Source organism: Mytilus trossulus, chromosome 14, assembly GCF_036588685.1.
Source record: "Mytilus trossulus isolate FHL-02 chromosome 14, PNRI_Mtr1.1.1.hap1, whole genome shotgun sequence".
Lineage (NCBI taxonomy): Eukaryota > Metazoa > Mollusca > Bivalvia > Mytilida > Mytilidae > Mytilus > Mytilus trossulus.
Genome location: NC_086386.1, coordinates 39,827,790 through 39,852,563, shown reverse-complemented (window position 1 = coordinate 39,852,563; position 24,774 = coordinate 39,827,790). Strand labels below are relative to the sequence as shown.

The window sequence follows — 24,774 nt, the reverse complement described above, 5'->3', positions numbered from 1 at the left end:
GAATGAAAACATAATCTTCTCCACAGAGTGAAGATTTAGCTGTAAGAACTTGACTCATTTTGAATGTGACGGAATGGCTACTATTCTGAGCTTTGACAACCCATGTACACTTCATCAACCTGTAATATATTCAATTGTTACCTATATATATATAAAGATTCAATATACGCAAATACTGATATCGAGTGCAATAATATGTTGTTGAATTTTTTTTTTTGGGGGGGGGGAAATGGGGTGATTCTTATTTCGTATTTTGATTCGATCGTTACTGGTTAGTTCATTGAAGACGAAACTTGCATTTGGCGTACTAAATCATATTCTCCTGTTAAATTGTGATGATTCTTCATGTTGTATAAGATACATGCCATTTTCTATTAGTTGTAATTTGCTTTGATCTATCGGTCAGCAGTTAGTAGCTGGTGTACTCTCAGATTTGTACTTTATGTCTTGTTGTTGTTGGGATGTATAAGTACCCTGCCACTTCCCTCTCTGTGTTTTTATAAGATGTATGTTTAACACCGCTATATTCTGTATATGCCTACTACCAACCAAGAGCATGCTATTCTCTAGTTGTAGTTTGTTTCTGTGTATCATATTATTTTTTGTTCATTGTTTTGTACCTCAATAAGGCTGTTAGTTTTCTCGTTAAATTATTTCAATGAACAAATGTATGGATTACATATTTTGATTGATGTGCATCAGTGTTCTTATATAAGATTCTTTATAAGTTAAGATACCCACCCTGTTGTATTTTCTGTGTACTCGGAGGATACTAAGGCAGTTTTGATATATGATGCAGTGAACTCAAAGTTTTTGGCTAAACAAGAACATTTCGAACATGCTGAAAGAGAAAAAAAAATTAAAATTAGACCTGCTACATCTTCAAACATCATCTTTATTTTAAACAATAGAACGAACATAATTTAATCAATGAGATAACACGTAATGTCGTTCTTTTGAATCACTGTTTAAATACAAGTAATTACTGGTTACCACGAGTTACCTGCTTTTTTAAATGGAATATCCGGTCTTTGCCAGTCAAGACAGATGGTGAAATAACAGTTTAAGTTTGTTTTACAGAATTGATGCACATCAAATTATCAGAAAATTAAATAAGGCTCACTCAAAGCTAACGTTTGAAAAAGAAATCTATGAAGGTGTCTGCCCCTGCAATATAGCAAGAATCAACTTGATTGATTGTGATTGGGTGTCTTGTTGTAGGTTCTATGAGATTTATGAATAAAAAGACATCGTTGTCTTATAGGGTAGAGGTGTTCATTTCTATATACATACAATTAAATTAACCCCATTAATTCTTAGAAGTGTCGTGTTAACATCGATTTATAACACTCCATCTTGTTGTATCAAAGAATTCAGTAGTCAACTCATGTTGCAGTATATAAAGATATATTTGTTACCATTCTGAATGAAAATAACACCTTTTAAATAAGTTAATGGCGCGACAAAAGGGTTTTTATGATTTGCTATCACCAGATACACTCAAACCAGAATATTTGATAACCAGGATAAATGTGTGTTTCTGTCCAATGTATTCACAGCTTGTATCAAATCCAAGCGAAATATAGCCCAACAACTGTCCATTTTGACAACTAGTTGTTGCTGCCCTATATATGTTTTTTAGTGAATTTTGTCATTGGATCATTATCTCATTGTAATGTCCTTTAATACAGGTTATCATGATGCTGTAGTCGTGCTGCGAGGTTTTAGTTATTTATTTATTGCTCCTTCTTGGGTATTGTTGCGTTTATTTGCATTGTATTCCTGCCACGAGTATTGTCATTTTAGCTGTATTTTTAACATTGTTAGATTTAAGTTTGAGGTTCGGCTAGCAATGAAACCAGCTTCAACCAAATATTTGATTTTCCAAAAATGTCCTGTACCAAGTAAAACATACTGCAATTGATATAGTTCGTTTCTATGTTAGTATAGCGTTTGCTTTGTTGCAGTTCTGTTGTTCCTTTGTTTTCCTCTTATAGTTGATGTATTTCCGTCGGTTTTAGTTGGAACCTGGATTTGTTTTTCTTTAATCATTTTATGCATATTGATCAGCAGGTTACTACTATTGTCTTTATTCAAGACGTTATTGGTCTTTAATCATACACTGTAGAAAAAAGTTATCGCGAAATTCTTTTTTATGTATTGTAATTGTACAATAGATCGCACAGTTATTTTTGTTACGGGTTAATTGATATGTAAACACCAAAGTAGACATATATATATACCCGCATGAAATAAGCATTTATAAGCTTAGTATCAGATAAACTCACCATAGATACCAGGAATAAAAATTAATATTTACGTCAGACGCGCGTTTCGTCTACAAATGACTCATCAGTGAAGCTCAAAGTTCCGTCTTAGTGAGTTCTGACTTTATGCTAAGTGTTTGATTGGCCATGTCAAAACACCAATAAATTCCATAAAAAGTATTTATATCCATAGTGGGAGCAAGTCTCAAAGTTGGTATTAGACAAATACAGTTGCTAATTACCTTACGACATGGTATTTGTATTATGTTAGATCTAGGTCCCTTAACGTTTGTAACTGAAATTACATTCCTTTAAAAATGGGTTTATGTACACAATGCATTATTCGTTCGGAATGACACAACATCATATTGAGTTGACTTAAATAGTGCTAAACTAACAATAGATTATGAGAGGACTATACCTTTCAGGACGCTTTTTTGAAGAGAGATATAATAAATATAAAGACGAAAATAATGAAATCGAACAGTATCAATTCGAGGGTATGTGAATACATTAAATTGTTTTTAGAATAATTTGGGTGTAGATTCTACTAGTACAATGTCAAACCATATCTGAAAAGATAAGACTGACAATCCAATTTAGATTGTCACAATTCGACGCATGCGCAATTATATATAAATTATCAAGGAACAGTTACTTACCCTTTGATTTCGCTATAAATAACATCTCAAGAACCATCAATGTTGTTATTGAAACACATAGTCTCATTTCGTCATTGTTAAACCTGCAATAGATGTGTTATATCGTTATTATATTTATCACATTAACACAACTAACGTATTATGGGTTGCAATGTTCCAAAAAAACTCCCTTTTATGTCCTAGAATGGAATAGTTGTGATGGACTGTTTAATTCAAAAGTCAAAGCATAGTGATGTGCGGCATGTTTTCAACATTTATATGTCCGAGAAACATAAGGATCATATCACGGAACCAGCACTTAAGCAAAACGAAATATCAATGAATATATTATGTCTCTTCGAAAGAGTGGTGGTTTGAGAAACAGCTAGATTTACAAAGTACAACTTTGCGGCTGTGTTGTAACCTGATTTAAACATAATTTATCCTCACAATTCAGACTAGTTGTTCGTTATTATTCAGTTGCTTAACTTCAGTGCTAAACATCATATTTTTATGTCGTTAGTTTCATTTTTAGATTTGTCATTTGGTAACAATTGTTAATGTCATCATGTTCTTGGGTAGTAATGATAATGTCTACAAAAAATATTGAATAAAGCGTTAATTTCTTAGTTAAATGGCCTATCTTCTAAACTTAAATATCATCGAACAACTTATTTCCTAACATCCGTCCTAACAGATGTTTTTCAGAAACGTAGAACAATTACTAACAACAATACAATCAAAATCATGGATACGTGATTTCCAGAAACCAAGAACAATCAACAACAACAATGCAATCAAGATCATGCATGATGGTCACGTAGACATAAAAGTATCAAGTTAAAACGATTTCCTGATTGAGAAGAAGATTCTATTTTAAAGACGAATGCATTTTAAAAGAGAACCCCACCAAAAACTAGGGGTTATTTCAGGTGCTCTGGAAGGGTAAGGAGATCCTGCTTCACATGTGGCATCCATTGTGTTTCTTATGAGTTATAAATCCGGTAGTCAGTCTAATTCGGTAGGTCACACATGAACCTTATATAGAAGGTATTACGCCACTTTATCCCACTTAGTTATAAGTTATGGTATGGTTGTAGACTTGGACTATTGTCTAGGTATGGTGTGCTAGGAGGGGTAAACTATGTTATCTACCAACACGTAATTCATGTCATTTAAAATAGTTTTTTTTTTATCACTTTCAATCAACTAAGTAAATACTTCATTGTTTAATTCGTTTATATATTTATATCATAGAGTTACCAGTGAGAGTATTGATATGCTGATCTCCATAATCAGTTCAATTGTATAAACTAATCTTGCTTAATTAAACCACCACAAAACAATATTAATGAAAAATAACTAAATATTCTTTAACCTATTTATTTAAGAGCAATATTGTTTTTGACTCACCTTTAGTTACTTTATAAAATTGAAGAATAACATTGATTCGAAAATCATCATGTTTAATGAATATAAACAAGTATAAAGAAATAGAGTACACCACACTCTTAGTCATATTGAAAGTTTTTTATCTAAAGAATATTGAACTCATAGTTATTCAAATATCTCAAAAATTCTATGATGTTTAATTGACATGATTTATTGGGCCATTGGAAATTGGGCTCGTATAAAAAAAAAATTATCATTACGAAAAAGAACATTTTATTCAATTTGGAGTACGAAAAAGAAAATTTTATTCAATTTGGAGTACGAAAAAGAACATTTTATTCAATTTGGAGTACAAAAAAGAACATTTACTAGTTCATGTAGTTATGAGTACGAAAAAGAACATTAACATTTCAAATTATGAGTAAGCAAGAGAATATTTTTAAATTTTGAACATTTTTGTTTCGAGAGACTGAAAGGCTAACTAATTAGTAGCTTAGAGGAAGCATTGTGATAGGAAGATAGTGTTTTACATCCATTCAATGACTACATGTACTTTCCTTCTTTCTCGATTGGTGCTTTCAAAACGTACATTTGCAATTATTTCATGCATTATTAGGAACTTTAACAGACGTTATGTTCTGTAAGTAGGTATGCCTCTAATAAAGGTAGGGAAATCTGGACAGCCACTAGAGAAGGACGGTATATTCAATATTTGCAGAAAATTTGCTTTGCTACTAATAAAGGCAACAGTAGTATACAGCTGATCGAAATTCATAAATCGATTGAGAAAAAAAAAATGTCCAGGTTACAAGCTACATACGGATCCCTCAGATAGTTGTTGCAAGGGCTCTTTAAATTGCTGAAAGCGTGGCTTTCCGATTATATATGGCTACGAGTTTAGATGTCCTGGTCATCCAATTAAACGGACACCTCACTTCATCAATAAGCATTATTTTTTGAACGAGAGGAGTCCAGGTGAACATATATATTAACCCAAGAAACCATTGAGATGATTATTATGTATCTTGAACATACCAATGACAATGAGGGTAATCAACTTCAGGTCAACGAATGGTCTTCGACACTTATTATTGTTGATTGGTGTTTGTTAAACGTGAGTTGTCTATTATTCAATTAACATTACGAACAAGAACAAATATAACATCAACAAATGAGACACGATCTGAGAAGATAATCGATCGAGATATACGTGTCATTATTTTCCTATGTTTGTCTTTGGTGGACATGGACAAACAGGTCATTTAAGAATCGGTTCCTAAATAAAATAACATGCATGGTTTTCAGAATCTAGCAAGTGTTCAGATATGGCACTCTCCAAATGCGATATATGTTATTAAAAGTGTTTTAGGAGACAATAACAGGAACATTATTTTGACTATATTTCGTTTAAAACGAAATGTTAAGCACCACATATGAGTTTTATTGAGATGAAATGTGCGGCGTGCAATTTCGTCACCCTTGTATATTTGACAAGTTTTGACCGTATATATATTTTAGGCATTCAAGAGAAGGAGAAATGTTTTATTTTTCTTATTTCCGAGAACGAACGAGGTTGTTATCTTTAACTATGAATAATTTTCCCCTACCGAATTGTGGAGAAAACTTGACTATATAAGAATGAATATTAATCTTGTGTTAGTATTACTTGTCACCTATAATTGGCTCTCATTTTCCAAAAGCCCGCCCATAGAACTTACAAATTGTGAAGGTTTGACCAGATTTCCATAAATATGTCAATTTATACACATAAATACATCAATTTATACACATAACTACATCAATTTATACACATAAATACATCAATTTATACACCTTCTTACCAATGCTCATATGTAGGAATTGATGCATCAAACTAAGAGTACAAAACAAAAAAAAACAGGAAAGAGGCTGATCCTAGTCTACAATGAAGTCAACAGAATTATAATAACATTAATAGTATTACTTGTATACCGTTGAAATGAAAGTCCAGAACATGCAGTGACAGTTTTTTATATATATATAAATACGTGTTGAAGGCCTCACTGTGACTCGTTATCGCCATCTGAACATTTTCAATCCGTAATCATAAAAGTACCCAAAAGACATTGTTTAACTATTTTCCAATTTATTTGCTATTAACTATGCTATTTTCGAAATATCATTTTGATATTCAATAATTACATGACATAAAACTAAAAAGGAAACTATGTCAAATATTTAACACTTTTAAACGTTTATTAATCATTGCATCAGCACGAAACAGGCTTGATACTTTTTACATCTATACTGTAGAAATTATTGCTTTTTATGATTTTACACTGCGTTTGATTGCATCATTTGTTCTTATAATGTGTTTAAAAAATGTACTATTCAAGTGAACGTGAAATTATTTTCAAGAAAGCATCGAGGAGAGGAAAACATCTACTTATTAAAACAGGTGAAAGAGGTTTTCGGGGAACTGCAGTTGCAATACCATCAGCATCATGCATTGCATAAATACGTTTAACTCGTCAATAATTCTTATTCAATTAATTGATATTTTAAGAAATAATATAAATTTAATACGAGAGAAATAAATCGAAAAAAGTTAAATTGTCTTAATTATCAACACTTCTTTTCTTGTTTAGTTTTTGTACCAATTTAGTCTTTAATTACCAAGCGCTCTAATGATTGTACAATGGAATTATTTTCCCATTGGCAACAAAAGCATAATCCAGTTTATAATTTTGTTCAATTTGATAATACGATTTAGATCTACAATATGAATAGTTTTATGTTTATGTATTTTGAACTTTACCATCTATCATTGGTGTAGTCATTAATATGCCAGGAGTATGTATGATGTTCACTTCATATTTTTCGTTACAAACAATACTGATAGTAAATGTTTTTGAAGCAGTTGTTTTAAAGAAATACATAAATATGACAAACAGATAAACAGCATTTCACCATCAAAGATAAGACTTATCATACCAAAACGGGAATTGCAATCATGTACATTGGAAGCTCTATGATTCCATGAAACCCACCGGAAACGGAAAATGGGCTCATGTGCTTTTAAACACCAATCAACTAAAAATGATTCCAACCAAAAATGAGTATTGAACTTATTTGATTTGGAAGTGTTAGCCGTTCCTGATCTCCTACTCGCAATCAAAAGAAACATCTCTCAAACTTCCACTTAATTTATGTAAATATCTTCTGTTATGTATTCAGTTCAATCTTATTTTGAGTTGTTTGGCAATTTACAGCATTTTTATTGACTTTATGCAACGGTATGTAAAACAACTTCTCAAACAATACGTACAGCGTTTTAAAAATACAAACTACATGATATTTGAATACTGTGCTTTCTATTTGTGGGATAAAAGTAATTAAAATCTACAAACATACACAATGAGGCCCCTCATGGGGGGGGGGGGGGGGGTCCTAGTAATCACATAATCACAATTTTTTTGCCAATATAATCACATAATCATTAAATATTTGCTTATCTTTAGTAATCAAATAATCATAAACTAAAAATACAGTCCTAGGTAATCAAATAATCATGAAATATTTGGCTTAATAATCAAATAATCATTAAAAAAACGGCCAAGTAATCACATAATCAAAAAACCCATGAGGGCCCTCCACAATGGTACGTGTGTACAGTGTTGGACATACTAATGAATATCAAATATTTAAGCTTTAAAAAAGATAAAAGAGTTTTATCAAAGTTATCTTAATAAAAACTGATCATTCGTGTGACCTAATATCCGGATTTGTTAAAGTTAACATTTAATCATTGTTTCGTGATTACACGAATGCTACAGTGCTTTGTTTCTGTGTACTATTACTTTTTCCATTAATGGTAAAATTGAAAAAAGAAGGTTAGGTAAATTGCAATTAATTGTCTTTGAATTCCAAAGCATCTTTGAACTTTTCAAAGATAATAACAGAAAATAAAACAATTGAATTACCACAAAGTTTAGTTAACATTCGTGTTGGCACATCGGAAAATGATTACATAAAGTCACACCAAAGTTTGTGAAACCTAAAACATCCACAATAGTTTTTTCTGTATTTACATTGTAAGCAAATTAATAAAAGATAAATATTTAAACCAATTTACTAATAAATGTTTTAATGAATTACGTAATCAATACAAAACAAAAAAGGAAGTGCCACCGACATAGCTATTTTCTAGTCCAATTCATGCAACAAAGCCAGGATGTTGATATAATTGAAATTGTGAAGTCAATAAGTTATGTATATAATACGTAACATTAAGACCATAGATAAAGCGTATATTATTTAATGTTTATTGAAACATTTGAGTAAAAGTGACACTAATAATGGCAATCAAAACAATGAAATACCAAACCTGTATGAAAGATAAATGTCACAAAGTTTACAAAACGTAGACTGTAAGGAACCAGCTACGGAACTGTATTCCGGGTTTAATTATTTAAGCCGTGCTTATTGAAGCAATAACTACAGGTTATAAAGTACATTACATACACTGAACTGAATTTTAATGTGCGTATTGTTATGCGTTTATTTTTCTACATTGGTTAGAGGTATAGGGGGAGGGTTGAGATCTCACAAACATGTTTAACCCCGCCGCATTTTTGCGCCTGTCCCAAGTCAGGAGCCTCTGACCTTTGTTAGTCTTGTATTATTTTAATTTTAGTTTCTTGTGTACAATTTGGAAATTAGTATGGCGTTCATTATCACTGAACTAGTATATATTTGTTTAGGGGCCAGCTGAAGGACGCCTCCGGGTGCGGGAATTTCTCGCTACATTGAAGACCTGTTGGTGACCTTATGCTGCTGTTTTTTTTTATTTGGTCGGGTTGTTGTCTCTTTGACACATTCCCCATTTCCATTCTCAATTTTACTATATATTTAGACATGTAGACAATCGTCGGCTCGAAGACAGTTCAGCTACAAATTTGATCTCCTAATCTTATAGTATACAGTCGTGTATTTCTACCTTGTATTCATGGCCTATACCAAGATTTGGCATAACTTTTCGAATTTTTGGTTTTCAATGCTTTTCGGTGTTGACATGAATATCAACTATTTGGTCATTTTTATAAATTTCCTGTTTACAAAACTTTGGATTTTTCTTATCCCAGGCATAGATTACCTTAGCCGTTTTAGGCACAACTTTTTGGAATTTTGAATCCTCAATGCTTGTCAACTTTGTATTTGTTTGGCTTTATAACTATTTTGATATGAATGTCAGTGATGAGTCTTATGTAGCGTACTAAATTATAATCCTGGTACCTTTGATAACTATTCTATTCATATTTGTTTTCGTTTGTTCTATTGCTTCAAACTTTCTACTCATATTTAAGCAGCACTTACAATTGATCTTATTTAGACATAATATACCAAATCTTCATTATGATAATTGTCTGTAGATCTTTTCTTTTTAGTCATTGCGTTGTCAGTTTATTTTCAATTTATGAGTTTGAATGTCCCTATGGTTAAATATAAAAGTACTATCGCTTTCAATAACTGAAAACATATACTTGGTTCAAAACAAAAACTAATTATTTAAAATCGGATTTTGTTCTCTTGTAGTGGCCCTCTGAACTTTATTTTACTGTGTTCGTTACTGATTTACTAATTTATTGATTGTTTTTCAACGCCACTTATTGGGTTATATGCTATTTCGGCATTAATTTTTTATTGATGTAGTCCACAGAGGAACCACCGAACTATGGTAGGGAAACTGACAAAACGAATCTTCGTCAACTAATGTTGGAGTCGTGCAGGGTACTAACATACAAACTCCGTGTGGCAGGTTGTTGAATCAGTAGTGAACTACGTAGACAACTCGCCACTGATGCCCTAGTTACGTTAACATACTCGTTTAGATTATTGTTTTACTGTTTCAAAATAATTCTATAAGAATTGTGTGCTTTGTTAATATGAATTCTTTTAAATCTTTAACTAATATGTTATATGCAAAGTATTATTGCAATAAACAATTGATATGGAACGAAAAAAAAACCTTTAAAAACATAAAACTAATAAACGTTTATAAATCATTGAGAGCATGCCTAAGGAATAGTTTTTGTATTTCATCTCCTGTAGAATTTATCTCCTTTGATGATAGTCCACTGTATTTGATTGATTCATTGGCTCTTTTGATGATTTTCTAAAAGTGACGAGAAATTAAATATATAAAGTCAATTAATTTTCAGTTGAGAACGAAGAGAAACTGTTTGGATAATTTCAAATAGAAATAATAATGAGAGGATACTTTTTAGAACATAAAATTTCAATTCTGAAATCATAATGAAGTTTTTGCATCATTGTTCTAGCTATATTTGATTGACTGTAATTCATCAAAAATGTTTGGTCATGATACAGTATATTGTAACATACAAGAGCATATTAAAGCCTGCATGCAATTAATATGTTAAAAAAAACATAACTTATAAATAAATCAATATCAACACTTTATGGGGGAAAAATTAATCAGGGTAATTATACAGAGAATTTCTGAACTATCAATGTGTATCGCTTTTTTTTATTTTTAAAAGAGCCAAATTTTGAATATGTCAGTCCCTCTCAAGATTTGAAAAAGGAAAATTTTTCCCTATATGCGCAAAAGTAGTGTTTAGAATTAAGGACTTAATGAATTTTATTTAAAGATGGAAACCTTTTTATAAATAAAACGTTATTATGAAAGAATTGTTTAGTAAAAAAAAATATAAAACACCGTTGCTTTTTCACGAAATATTTTCTAATCTCCCTTGTCCATCATTTCTGCACCCCCAAACAAACGTGTTGCACAACATACATATCATTGTTTTAGTTTCTGTAGGGCTAAACAGATATATTACATTGATTTATGTATAATGAAGAGTGCACAGAAAGTCAAGCAATAAAATAACTCGATTGTATTCCATGATATATCAGGATAATCCATACACGTAAATTCAGCAAAACCTTTAACAGAAGGAGAAGTAGCATGATTTCCAATGAGTCAACTATCCAACAGATTCCAAATGTAAAGGATAAAAGAAATCGTTCGTCACTGTACCGCCTCCAACAAGGAAACACATTTAGTATAGTCATCTCCATGTATAATGAACCACGATATGAAAATTTTGAAATAATAAATGTATCTACTCAGAAGATATTATACCAGAAGTACATACTATGTTCACCTTTAAACTGTCCATGTTTTATACAATATAACTTTGAGTGAGGAAAAGGTTTTGGTTCTTATATGACGGTGCAAACAAATCCGTATGAAGATTCAGTAATTTTCCCATCATTTAAGTCTTATTCTGCTCACTATCAAAAGTTATCGACAAAAGAAAGATTAAAATAATGACAATTGTAGGACCAACAAACAAACAGCAATCTACCAAAAAGCAACATCTGTCACAGAAATACTGAAAAAATTCAAAATGGAAATTCTTATCAAATGGCAAAATCAAATGATAAAACACATCAAACGAAAGGACAACAACTGTCATAATCCTGACTTTGGTACAGGCATTTTCAAATGAAGAAAATGGTGGATTAAACCTGGTTTTACAGCGCTAAACCTCTCTCTTGGAAAAGATAAATCGCATAATAAAACACGGGTTCTATGAAATGACAAGTTATCATTTTGTTTTAATTTTAAACATATTTTAATAATAATTAACTGTTACATCAACCCTAAGTTGCACACGGAAGCAACTAAGGGTTCCCCTTAATTCGATACTCGTAACGGTTTGACATTTCTCGTAGATTTCGACTCAGTTGATGCAAATTATTTCAGGGTTGACTTCCATTTGTTTGTTTTATTATGCAACTAATAGCACTAGATTGACTTTATAAGAAGGAATTTATGGCAACTACCCAAACAATACGTACAGCTATTAAACAAAACAAATTGCATGACATTAAATTTCCTCGTGTTAGAAAAAATTAATGACAATCTATTAAGAAACAAAATGGTGCGTGTGAAATAGTTAAACATTCTAATGAATATCAAATATTTAAGCTTTACGAAAAGTAAAAGTTTTATTAAAGTTATCTAAATAAAAACTGAACATTCGTGTGACCTTATATCCGGGTTTGTAAAGGTAATAAAACTTAAATCATTGTTACGTGATTACACGAATGCGTTAGTCCTATGTTGCTGTTGTACTCTTAAGAATATATATTTTTTCTTTCAATGGTAAAATTGAAACGGGTTTGATACATTGATTTTAATTGGTTATCAAAGGTACCAGGCTTATAATTGAATATGCCAGATGCACATTTCGTTTTAACTGTCTTTGAATCACAAAACATCTTTATCCATTTATTTTTGGTACCATTTGTAAACGCATCGCAAACATGATTACATCAAAATTATTCCAAGGTTTGTGTATCATAAAACTCAAAAAGTTTTTAATTGTATTTATAACGTACGCAATATCACAAAACATTTTAACTAATTTACTAATAAATCTTTAATCAAGTAGCAATCAATATGAGACAAATAAAGGAATTGCAATAGAAATATCTATTTCTAGTTTAATCCTTGCATAAAAAACCCGGATGTTGATATTGTTGCATCAATGAGTTACGTATTGAGTACATAGCATTAACAGTGCAACTAACACATCTGTTACGTTATTAAATGTTTATTTAAACAGTCGAGTAATAGTGAATTCAATAAAGGCAATCCCAAATAAAATCAAAATACTGATTTTAAAGAAAACGTCATAGCGTTTAAAAGGGGATCCTTTGGCACACCTTTCCGGAACTTGGCACACCTTTCCGGACCTTGGCACACCTTGGCAGATCTTATTTAGAAAGAAGGATAGAAGAGTTCGCCGAGTTATGTCGATTGGGAAAAGGGTATGATATGATTTCCATGCAAACTTAAGTGTTTCTGAAAAGGTGCGCTCGGGATTGGAAAGCAAATATATAGAACGGTTGAAAGCAATCTATTCATAATCCTAATTATAGAGTGGAAGATGACAAGGGGATAATCAAAACATTGCAATCGAAAAGAGAGACAATAAAAACTAAAAGAAGATTACAAAAAAATGAAATATATAACAAAGGTATACCGAACTTCAAGGAAAATAGCAAGATCAAAAGTCCAAAAACACATCAAAGGATTGAACACAAATGGCAAACAGTTGTCATATTCCTGACTTGGTACAGGTATTTCCTTATGTTCAAAATGGCTGATATATTTTACAGCTGCATATAAAAGATAGGCGAGAGATACTAACGAAAATAAACTCAAAACAGTCATGGTTAAAATAAAAAGTACAAACAGACAAATAGTAGTTTATATTAACAACATGCGTGATGTTTTTTTGTTTGTTTGTTAAATTACCGAATTGGAAACAACACTATAAAGAGATACATCAGATTGATGCAAAGTGTAATGCTTTTTGCTTGATTGTTAAAAAAAAGTTGTAAGAAATAATACATGTCAGTCATATTTAATCTGCAAACAAGTAAGTTTCAACTACGGAAATCAGTTAGCTATACATAAACAAACAAAACTGTGTTTATAAATGTTGTAAAAACTGTGTCGATACCACTAGTCCTGAACTGTATAACGGCTCAATGGTCAGTGTATTGGCACTGACATAATTTAAAACCAATTCTCCGTTGATAAGTAAACAAAGTATGAAGACATTGCTGTTCCAACTGCTTCAGACAGGGTTGGCCTTTCACTGAATTTTGGCTTCTATATATAGTATTCTCTTTGTGTTCCTCTTGGTCATGTAAATGCAGATTATTTCGTATTTTGTATTTACACATCCCTAGCATTCATTTTGATATGTTATAAATATCCGACAAGTTTAGAAAAGCACTTTTGACGCTCAAAATCTATAAAGTTTCATCATTCCGTTTGAATTTTACAATAATCAATGATTGTCTCGCTGTATATATAATAGGCAATGACGTTGTTTTTTTGTTTTTTTTTAGTTACGTGTTAAACTGTATTGTTTGTTTTTCCTTGTATATTTTAATCCTTAGTGTAATATTAAGTCCTTTTTTTGTAATATCCGTTTGGTGTAGTTCAGAATTTATACATTTCGCTTTTTTGATATTGTGCTATGATAAATTTAATATGGTGCGTGTTAAATAGCTAAACATTCTAATGAATATCAAATATTTAAGCTTTAACAAAGTAAAATAGTTCCATCAAAGTTATCTGAATTAAAACTGAACGTTCATGTGAGTTAATATCCAGGTTTGTAAAAGTAAGTCATTAACGTTTGTGTCATGATGACATCATGCTTTGTTCTTTTGTTTTTGTTACACTCTAAAGAATATAACTTTCTCTTTGAATGGTTAACTTAACAAATGAAAGGTTTGGTAATTTGTCAGCAATTGTCTTTGAATTACAAAACTCGTAAAACTATTCCACGATACTAAAAGAAAACAACTAATTAGTCACATACTTTAGTTTAGCGAACGTGCGTGTAGGCGCATCGCAAATATTCTAACATAAAAAATCAGACCAAGGAGCAAAGTTCACCAACCCGGTACTTATTTCACCAGGTAAAGTGTGGAACTTATTTTATAGAGATGGAACAAATTATATAGAAATTGTCTGTGAAAAAGTTCTCCCAGAACTTATTTCCTGTGATATATGTTTCAAATTTTGGCTCACATATATACCTTAAGCACAAATTAATAGGGGTTCACGGACCATTTAAGCTAAAAATTATACTTTTAAACAGGTTTGTAAAAGGGACCATTTTTCAATGAAATGATAGGGTGTTGGCATATTTTTATCGGAATATAAATCAAAATGTTCTATGACACTTGGTCCAAAACTGTGATATAAAAAGCTAAACCGTAACTTCAAGGAATGAGCAAATTGAAACCATAGGTCACCGATAAGAAAAAAAAATGTTTTGCCTTAAAACCCAAATTTTGGCGGAAAATGGTGAAAATTGGTGAAATGTCACTTTAACCCTTTAACAAATACGGATAATAATGAAAATATTCTATTAATCACATAACTACAATGTTTAAACATTTCTAATCAATCAAAATATTTTAAAAAATTAAAGCAAATTTACAACAAATACTTTTGTAATTCATGCGTGAAATTATGCGCAGTCGAATAGTCCCGAGCCACCTTAATTTATTACTTGCAACCGTTGGAAATATTTCGAAAATTACGACTAAATTCCTTAAGACATATTTAATATGTTCAGGCTTGACTACCATTATATAGGTGTGTTTTACAATTTATAGCACACAAAGTTTTTTTTGTAGAATAAAATGTATGGCAAACAATATGTACAGCTAGCGTTTAAATAAAACAAATGGTATGATTTTAAATTACTGAATTCCTATTGTTCGAAATGAAGAAAAAAAAACTCTGCTAATATACAAAACGGTGTGTGTTAAAAAGTTAAACATTATAATGAATATCAAATAGTTATTCTTTTAAAAAGATAAAAGAGTTTTATCAAAGTTATCTTTTGTGTCGCGATGACATGGTTGCTTTGGTCCTGTCTTTTTGTTGTACTCTTAAGAATATAACTTTTTCCAGTAACGGTAAAATTGAAAAATGAAGGTTTGGTAAATTGTAATCAATTGTATTTGAATTTCAAAACACTTTCAAGCTATTTTAAAATAATCAAAGACAAATAAAAACTAAATTGACAAATATTTTAGTTAACGTTCGTGTCGGAGCCTCGACAAAATTACAACATGAAACTCAGACCATGTGTATCCATAAAATATCGACAGATATTTTTAACTGGATTTTCTTATTCCAGACATAGATTACCTTAGCCGTATTTGGCACAATTTTTTATAATTTTGAATCCTCAATGCTCTTCAACTTTTTACTTGTTTGGCTTTATAAATATTTTGATATGAGCGTCACTGATGAGTCTTATGTAGACGAAACGCGCGTCTGGCGTACTAAATTATAATCCTGGTACCTTTGATAGCTATTAACATGGTAAGCAAAATAATAAAAGGTAAATATTTCAACCAATTTACCAATATTTTTTTAATTAATTACGTAATCAATAACATTAAAAAGGACAGTGCCGCAAAAATAGTTATTTTCTAGTCCCACCCATTACAAAACAAATAAACGGATGTTGATACGATTGGAAAGTTTGTGTCAATAACTAGTGTATTTGGTATGTAGCACTGACATTGCAGCTAAAACATCTGTTCAGTTATTTAATGTGTATTGTAACAGTCGTGTAAAAGTGACATGAATAATATCAATCATTACTAGAAGATGGCAATTTCGATTCCTAGACAAATGACATTTGCTTTGAAAACAATTGCATTCGGCGTACCTCTGCAACTTTTACTTCGATGACGGAACGCGTACATACAGCCTAATATTTGAAAGCCAAGGGTGCATATGTACCGAAAGATGACCAAAATGGACATAGAAATACATGTAACAGCCTCCTAAATATATTGTCAACTTTACCTGAGCAGTTGGAACCTTAGTTTTATGAATTATTTCATAATTCATAAAATTTAATATACAATTGGAGAAAAGAATGTTGTTTATCATGTCAGTACCGAAGCACTTGTCATCAATAAAATAACAATTATCAACATCCTAAAGGATAATATTTCCTCGATTCCTCAATATTGAACTTTAATATTTATGCATCAAACAATTATTTATTTATTTTTAATCGATTCAGTACATTATATTCGGATGGGCAAAAGATAATGGTCCTTATATGTAATATCAATTTAGAATCAATTTAGAACCCAAACAATTTGCATGGTCGTAAATTACTATCAAAATACCATTTAGTTTATATTTGCTGTCACAAAGCACATCCGATTTTATGCTTTTGTTGCTTAGTATCAGTAAAATAAATAACAAATCATTACGTTGAAATTCTGCGCTTTTTCAAATGCACCGAATTGGAATTAACACTATATAGAGACGCATCAGAATGATATAAAGATCTATGTTTTTAATGATTGTTCGCAAATAACTCATATTAGTCATCTTAAATCTGCAAATGAATATGTTTTGCTCTTATAAATTGAGTACGGAAATAGTTAAATATATAAATCACATCAACAAAGAAACTGAGTCGATACTACTAATGTATTGACACTGACATGATTTATAATTTTTTTCTTAAAATTCAATGTTTATAAATTTAAGAGATCATGAATACAACTGCTGTTGTTTAACTCCCTCCGTCATAGTTGACCTTTAATGAGTATGGCTATATTGTTTTGTTTCCTATTGGTTATATGATACATACATTGCCCAATCATTGGAAAATTCGAACTGACTAAACATGAACTTTCACAATATAGCAGTTTATGATACTATTAGATTTCAACTTTTTTCATTCAAATATATATGATAAGTAAACGTCATATCCATTCTGGGAAATATAAGGCTTAACTTTTGCTCTTACACAGAAGTTGAATATGTTAAATTCTTGCTTTGCATTTTTTACATCTTGTTACCGCGTGAATATTTTTTAGCTTACTATAGAGTAATTTGGTATTGGGTTTGCCCCTTACGGTTGTTCATATCTTTAGTTTAAACATTTTTATTCATAGTGGATTGGGAAACAAGTTTTGCAACTTGTATTAATCCTTTTCCACTTGGCGGGTGCGAGTGCTGCCTTGTAGCGGCATTAGCCTACTCTTTTTCGAAATCTACAAGGGTGTCTTTAACGTGCAAGAGATGTGTCTCTCTCTTAACACGGGTCAGCCATTCATCGTCCCCTTCCGATGGACTATCATCGTTTTCTCAATACCATACTCGCAAATGGTGTCAAGGGAGAGCCGAACATTGAGTTCCTGAAATTTTCATCCCGAACGGGAATCGAACCAGGAACCTTTGTGATAGTAGTCCGATGCACTAACCACTACACCACGGTTCTCTTCATATCTTTGTCCTCATGTCTGAATGGATGACACCATTCCACATCTTCTGATAGATAAAAGATATCACACCATGATAATGGAATACACGACCTCATGCTATTATAATACCATTGATTGTTTGAGAATGACTGATTAATTTTCGTTATAGTAGCTCAAACCCGCTCTTTGCACTCGATGAACATGACGCAAATGGTACAAAATGATTATGAAATATGAAGGAGTGGTGCAGGGCATACATATGAAACGACTACAGCAGTATATGTTTGGATAGCGTTAGCGCCAAACTGTCTAAGAATCAAGCAGTGGTGAAAATATGACAAACAAAAACCCGCTCAAGTTCAAATCAATTAAAGTTCATAATTTTAATTTTCTATTCTGGGATTTGGTTAATTACAAGACATGCAGAATAAAAAGACCTGCCATTTCTAAATCATGTTGATTGTAGCTTCAAAATAGTATACAAGGTCGTAACCTCAAAATAGTATATAAGGTCGTACCCTCATAATAGTTTATAAGGTCGTAACATCAAAATAGTACATTATTTATGAAAACTGTTAAAAAATTGCCTATAAAGGACAATAACTCCTTAAGGGGTCAATTGACCATTTTGATCATGTTGACTTATTTGTAGGTCTTACTTCGCTGTACATCATTGCTGTTTACAGTTTATTTCTATCTATAATAATATTCAAGTAATTCATACACTTGGTTTTTCTTTCAGATTCATGAGGGGAAAGCGTACAGAAGAAGAACATTGAAAGTTGAGTATATTTTTCTTTACAAAGGCTCGATGTAAAACAAAATATGGTAAAATAATAAAAACAATATAAGGTCGTAACCTCAAAATAATATGATTTGGTCAATGAGTTTTCTGTTATGTTGTTTAATATGAATATAGACGTTTTAGCAAAACTTTATAGATAGAAGCGACAAATGGAAACTCGTTGTGTTAATATCAGTACAAGCTTGTATCCTTGAAATTCATTTGCATTTTAAAGAATTCATGTCGCATATTCCGTAAGTGGTTATCTGTGAAGGGTTTAACAATTGTTGTGGACAAATAATTTGTAAAGTCTTAGAAATAAAATAAAAATTTATAATGTGTTTTTGGTAAGGCTCAATTTTTCAATCTTTTAATACGACATTGCTATTTAACCAATTGTTGATTACTGATTAGCAGATTAAGCAAAATCCGTAGCATTTTACCTGTTAAAAAATAACTAATTTACAAACAACTCGTCACCAGACTTTACGATCAACATGGGGAGTTACTTCTTGATCGTTTATGTCCGATATTTGATGGTACTTCTCTTGCTCAATGTTTGGTTTTTATGTAATATTTTGTTGACGTGTTTTTATTTTTTGTGAGTTTGTTGTCTTTTATGATGCAATTGTCATACAAGTAACAGGTTTAGCTAGCTATAAAACCAGGTTCAATCCACCATTTTCTACATAGGGAAATGCCTGTACAAGTCAGCAATATGACAGTTGTTATCCATTCGTTTGATATGTTTGAACTTTGGATTTTGCCATTTGATTGGGGACTTTCCTTTTTTGAATTTTCCTTGGAGTTCAGTATTTTCGTGATTTTTCCTTTTATCTTTGAATTCTACTGTTTTTGTTTTTCAATTTGTCGGCTTTTATTTAGTATTTTCGCTTAGTTTCTTCTCTACTGTTTAAAGTTGATGAGAAAGAGATTTGTATCATTATAGCCATTAGCCTAATTTAAATCAATTTACCGAGGAAAAGGATTATTTTTCATTTTAAAAAAAACACGCAGAATTTCATAGCGTTAAATAATTATAAATGTAATGGAAACAATATCAAATAGAAAACATAAAGCACTAAAACAAGTAAAAGCGTTCGTATATGAATGTAGTTCTATCATATTAATATACATTTAGTACATATAAGTTACCATGTATCGAATACATGAATATTTTGCAGATGAAAACCAATACATAAGTATTTTCTATTGTGGGCAAAATATACTTTTCATTAGCAAACATGTGTATCACTGGTCGTACGCGTATGGCACGTGCAAGGCTCAATCAAATGCAAAATCAGAATTACAATACAGTAACTGTTTCATTGACATACCAAAAAGCGTGCATCGTTAAATTATTAACACTTACCCTGCCACCAAATCCTTAAAAAAATGTTTTTATAGACTAGTTATAGAAGCCAATTATGAGAAATATGAAATTATATTCTGGACAAGTTGTATTAGTGTTCATTTCAGTTCAACTTGGATCTTTAAATTACATTGTCTGATATCATTAAGATATGGTGGTTTTTTTTCATTTGTAATTAAAAATTGTAAAACATTCTTACCTTTAAACAATGTGTGCCACTATTAACTAATACATTCGTACATTCCAAGCATACACTTTCGAGACTTATTGTTAAAGTTTTGTTTTAAACGTTGAATCAATTCTCGTTTAATTTTTATCGTTAAAACAATGCCTCTTAAAATTCAATGTTTTATAAAAAATAATCTATTGGAGTCTAAAGATGAACCACTGTAACATTGGATCACTCGGAATTTATCGATATAAATCTCCGTTACCATAATAACGAAAGAATATCCAAAGATGCGAGATTTTTGGCGATAACGAGACTTCCGTGGTCCAATGCAAACGAAGGTCATTACTCCAACTGAACATTAGATTGTTTCTTCATATCCTTCAATAAAGACTGCATTTCATCTACCTTAATTGTATTGATTAAAAGATTGTCTCCATTATAATCAGTGTGAAAAGTTTTCTAGCAGGGCAATTTCCTGATTCGTGTAGAGTAATCGAATATTTCAATATAATTACCACGTACAGCAAATACTTTTTAAAAAAACAAAACAGTAAGCAAGGTAACATCAAACATGTCAAAAGTGTTATCTTTTGTGGAATTTGTGTTTCTTTTTGAATTGAGTATTATTATTGGAAAGTAATAGATGTACGAGCAAATAATCTTAAACAATACTTAGTTATAAAAAATAAAAAATCATGTTAAAGAAATACAAACAAACCTATGGCTAATAAAATAGACACTACAATTTAGAAATGTCTCTTGCTATGTTGAATGTGATGATAACATAAACATATTTGACCTTAATTGGCCAATTAGGACAAAAGTCCTTCAAATGAAGAACATGTATCTCGTAATAAAATATACCCTTTAGATAAGACTCACCGTACAACCTACCACGATAAAAAAAAAAATCTGTAAAGACGGCTTTAAAAGATCACTCTTTGATGAATGGGATATATTTCAAACAAAAGAACTTCATTTTTGTAACAGTCAAATTTATAACAAAACAATTTACAAAAACTCTAATAGTATACATATCAGTGCAGCTAAATGTGGACTGTAGTACATACAAGTGCATGTTCGATGCAGGGAAATGTTGACTAGTATATCTTATATATTTCATCTTATCGTATATATGTATATAATGTACATGTACGACACATGTTTATTTAGACTCTAGTACAAATAAATGTACACATATGCAGTGCATGCATTTGTAGATAAGTATACATATATGCACAGCGCATGTACATTAAGGCTAGTACATATAAATTTATGGTACAGACACATGCACACTAGAGTGTACACGGCTGAGTGTATAGTAAAGGCACATGTAATCTAGTAACTCATTTTAGATCTCTGGTGGTGAGTTCTCTTATTGTCAATTATACCTCATCTATATAGTATATAACATGTTTACGGTAGTGGCAAATATGTGCCTTTATACACATATGTGTTCGACGTAATATTTGAATATCGACAACTGTAACATCTCTCCCATGCAACATACTGTGTTCTGAGCCAGCTTGTTACAGGCCATAAAGGACAGGAATTCAGTCTTGGAAACTACACATTCTTTATCAATGACCTCATGCTGATGATGTCAAACACCAATAATATGGCTTTTAGAGACTGCATATCTTGAGGTGTTAAAAGTTTCGCCCTATTTTCGCCATTTGTTTAGAGATTATGTTTGCGGAATAGCATATTGAATATACCAAAAAACATACTTTGATCACTCACATTTTCTTAATTTTGTTTACACAAGCGAAATTATACCTTTGTTAACAAAACAATGTGTGCATATTGATATTTAATTTCAGTTAAAAGTTACATTGGTTCATTAAACAAATTGAAAGTACAAAAACTAAATGCATTTAATTGGATGATAATAATGAAAGAAAATGATTAACGACCCTCAATGCAAACTATAATGGTTGAAGTGCAGTGATATCAACAAATACGAAATCTATTAAAAAAAAGTTCAATTTGCGAACTGTGTTTGTTTGGTTTTATTTTTGTATCGAACTGAGAGTAATGAGTATGCTCGGTTAAATTTTTGTAAACAAATTAAACAAATAATTTATGATTAAATATCATCACAAAATGCAACGAACAAAAAGCCCTAAGAAAACATATATATTATCCTCATCATCTTGATAAATTATTTTGAGTCAACTTCTTTAATCTTGATCTGTGGATTAACAATGGTACATTTGTATGCAGGAACTTACAAACAATAAAATTGTTCTGCAAAAAAAAAAATATTAAATAATATAGACTGATTGATTGATTCGTGTTATTCGCCACTCTCAGCACTATTGGTTATTTCTCGGTGTTCAGTTTTTTATTTGTGCACGGTGAAACACCGACCTTCGACCTTGCGTGTCAATTGGGATTGGAGTCGAGCACACCTGCCACGTGCGTGCGTAACTATGTAATGTGGGTATCAAGGATTGATTGATTGATTGACGTTTAATGCCATTTTCAACACTATTCAGCTTTCGTGGCGATCATTTTTGATTGGTGGAGGAAGCCGGAACGCATATATAGAAGTACCGACCTTCCGCAGGAAAAACGAGTACTTGTCAATTAAGATTGAAGTCGAGCACACCTTGTGCGTGGTGTGGGACTCCGTTTGGATCTGCATTTGTATAAACGTTAAGGAGTCAACGAATGGTATTGTTATAGTCTATTTAATCTGGATACTGGTAGTTTAAAGTACGGAAATGTAAATAGAATTATTAAAGTGTCATGCATGATATTAAACAGGAATAGCTTTCTCACAGATATTGGTTTAAAAATAAACTTATAATAAAAAGAAACAAACCTAAACATAACAGTTACTATTACAGGTCTTTTACGATATTTTCAATACTCAGTTTTCATTAACTATTAATTGACCATGATTGTCGATTTCAAGATATTAATGTATTGATTTGTGTTATTAATTACTCTTATGACTAGTCTAAACCGGATATAATACTGTGAAATCAACACTCGATCAATGTAAATTAGATAGGATGAAACAACCAATAATTTCATTTCAAAATCGTAAACAAATTTTATAAGACTATCAAGTATAATCAAATTAATTAAAAAGCAATTTTACTGCATTATCCAAATAGAATATAATACTTCTTGTATTTACTTTGTTTTTGTTGTCATAATAAAGGCTGAGATTTCAGTGTTGTCAGGTTCGAACTGGATTTCTCTTGAGTCTTTTAACCAAGATGAATACACGGTATACATAATTCATAAGAATGTCAACACATTGAACTTTACAAAAGGTATACATTTATTCCTGTGTGATTTCTATTTCAACATCTCATAAAGACATCCAACAAAAATAGAAATTACTGCCTGCCATCTCATAACCTATCTCCTTGTGACCATTGTTAGCTTCGCTTCAAATATATTCGACTCGGATATCCACTGAAGATATTGAGAATATTGTGCAATGTTGAGTTATAAATGTGCCGGATGCATACATTTAACCATTTTATACATAAGCTGGACCTGGTTGATATCCATTTCAGACGTGGCTCTGTACTTATACATCCCGTCATTGTGTTATTGTGCAATAGTTAAAAAAATGTATTCTGTTTTTTTTCATTTTTGCTTTCTCTACATGCCTTTTTCTGTTTCTTTGTTACATATGACATGGTCCGGTACTTAGACATCTCGTCATAGTGTTTATTCTGTTACATGGATATAGGTATGAGTGCCGATGAGACAACTCTCCATCCAAAAAACAATTTATAAAAGCAAACCATTATATGTCAAGGTACGGCCTTCAACACGGAGCCTTGACTCACACCGAACAGTAAGCTATAAAGGGCCCCAAAATTAGTAATGTTAAACAGCAAAACCAACGGTTTAATCTATATAAAAAAAAAGTATAATAGTACATTCTTGTATATTTGTCTTTCATTTTTTACTTACGTGCTTTGTCTATATACATTTTTATGTTTCTTTGTTACATATTTGTTGGTTTTTATGTTATATAATGTTGACTGTTGTACCTCATTTTTTTAAACTTTTTTACCTGTGTGTCTAGTTTTTTTAACTTTTTTACCTGTGTGTCTAGCTTTTTGCAGGCATCGTTGTCAAAATTATAGAATTGTAAGCGAATGTCATATAAGTGGTAGGTTTACTAGCAATAAAAAAGGGAAACTAGAAAATGGTTGAAACCATGTCAGGAATATGACAGGTTTTATACTTTCTTATAAAGTGTTTTGGCTTTTGAGTTTACGATTTAGTTATAGACTTTCTAGTTTTTGGCGTTCGGT

General features: G+C 31.2%; 1 long non-coding RNA gene across 1 annotated transcript; it reads right to left on the bottom strand.

The window, feature by feature from the left end:
• Positions 1 to 43: 43 nt before the first annotated feature.
• LOC134695981 (uncharacterized) lies at positions 44 to 20,929 on the bottom strand. Its single transcript, XR_010102874.1, has 4 exons — positions 20,510 to 20,929; positions 2,930 to 3,012; positions 742 to 841; positions 44 to 119 (listed from the first exon to the last, which is right to left on the bottom strand). It is a non-coding gene; the product is annotated as an uncharacterized LOC134695981 (long non-coding RNA).
• Between the last annotated feature and the right edge of the window lie 3,845 nt (positions 20,930 to 24,774).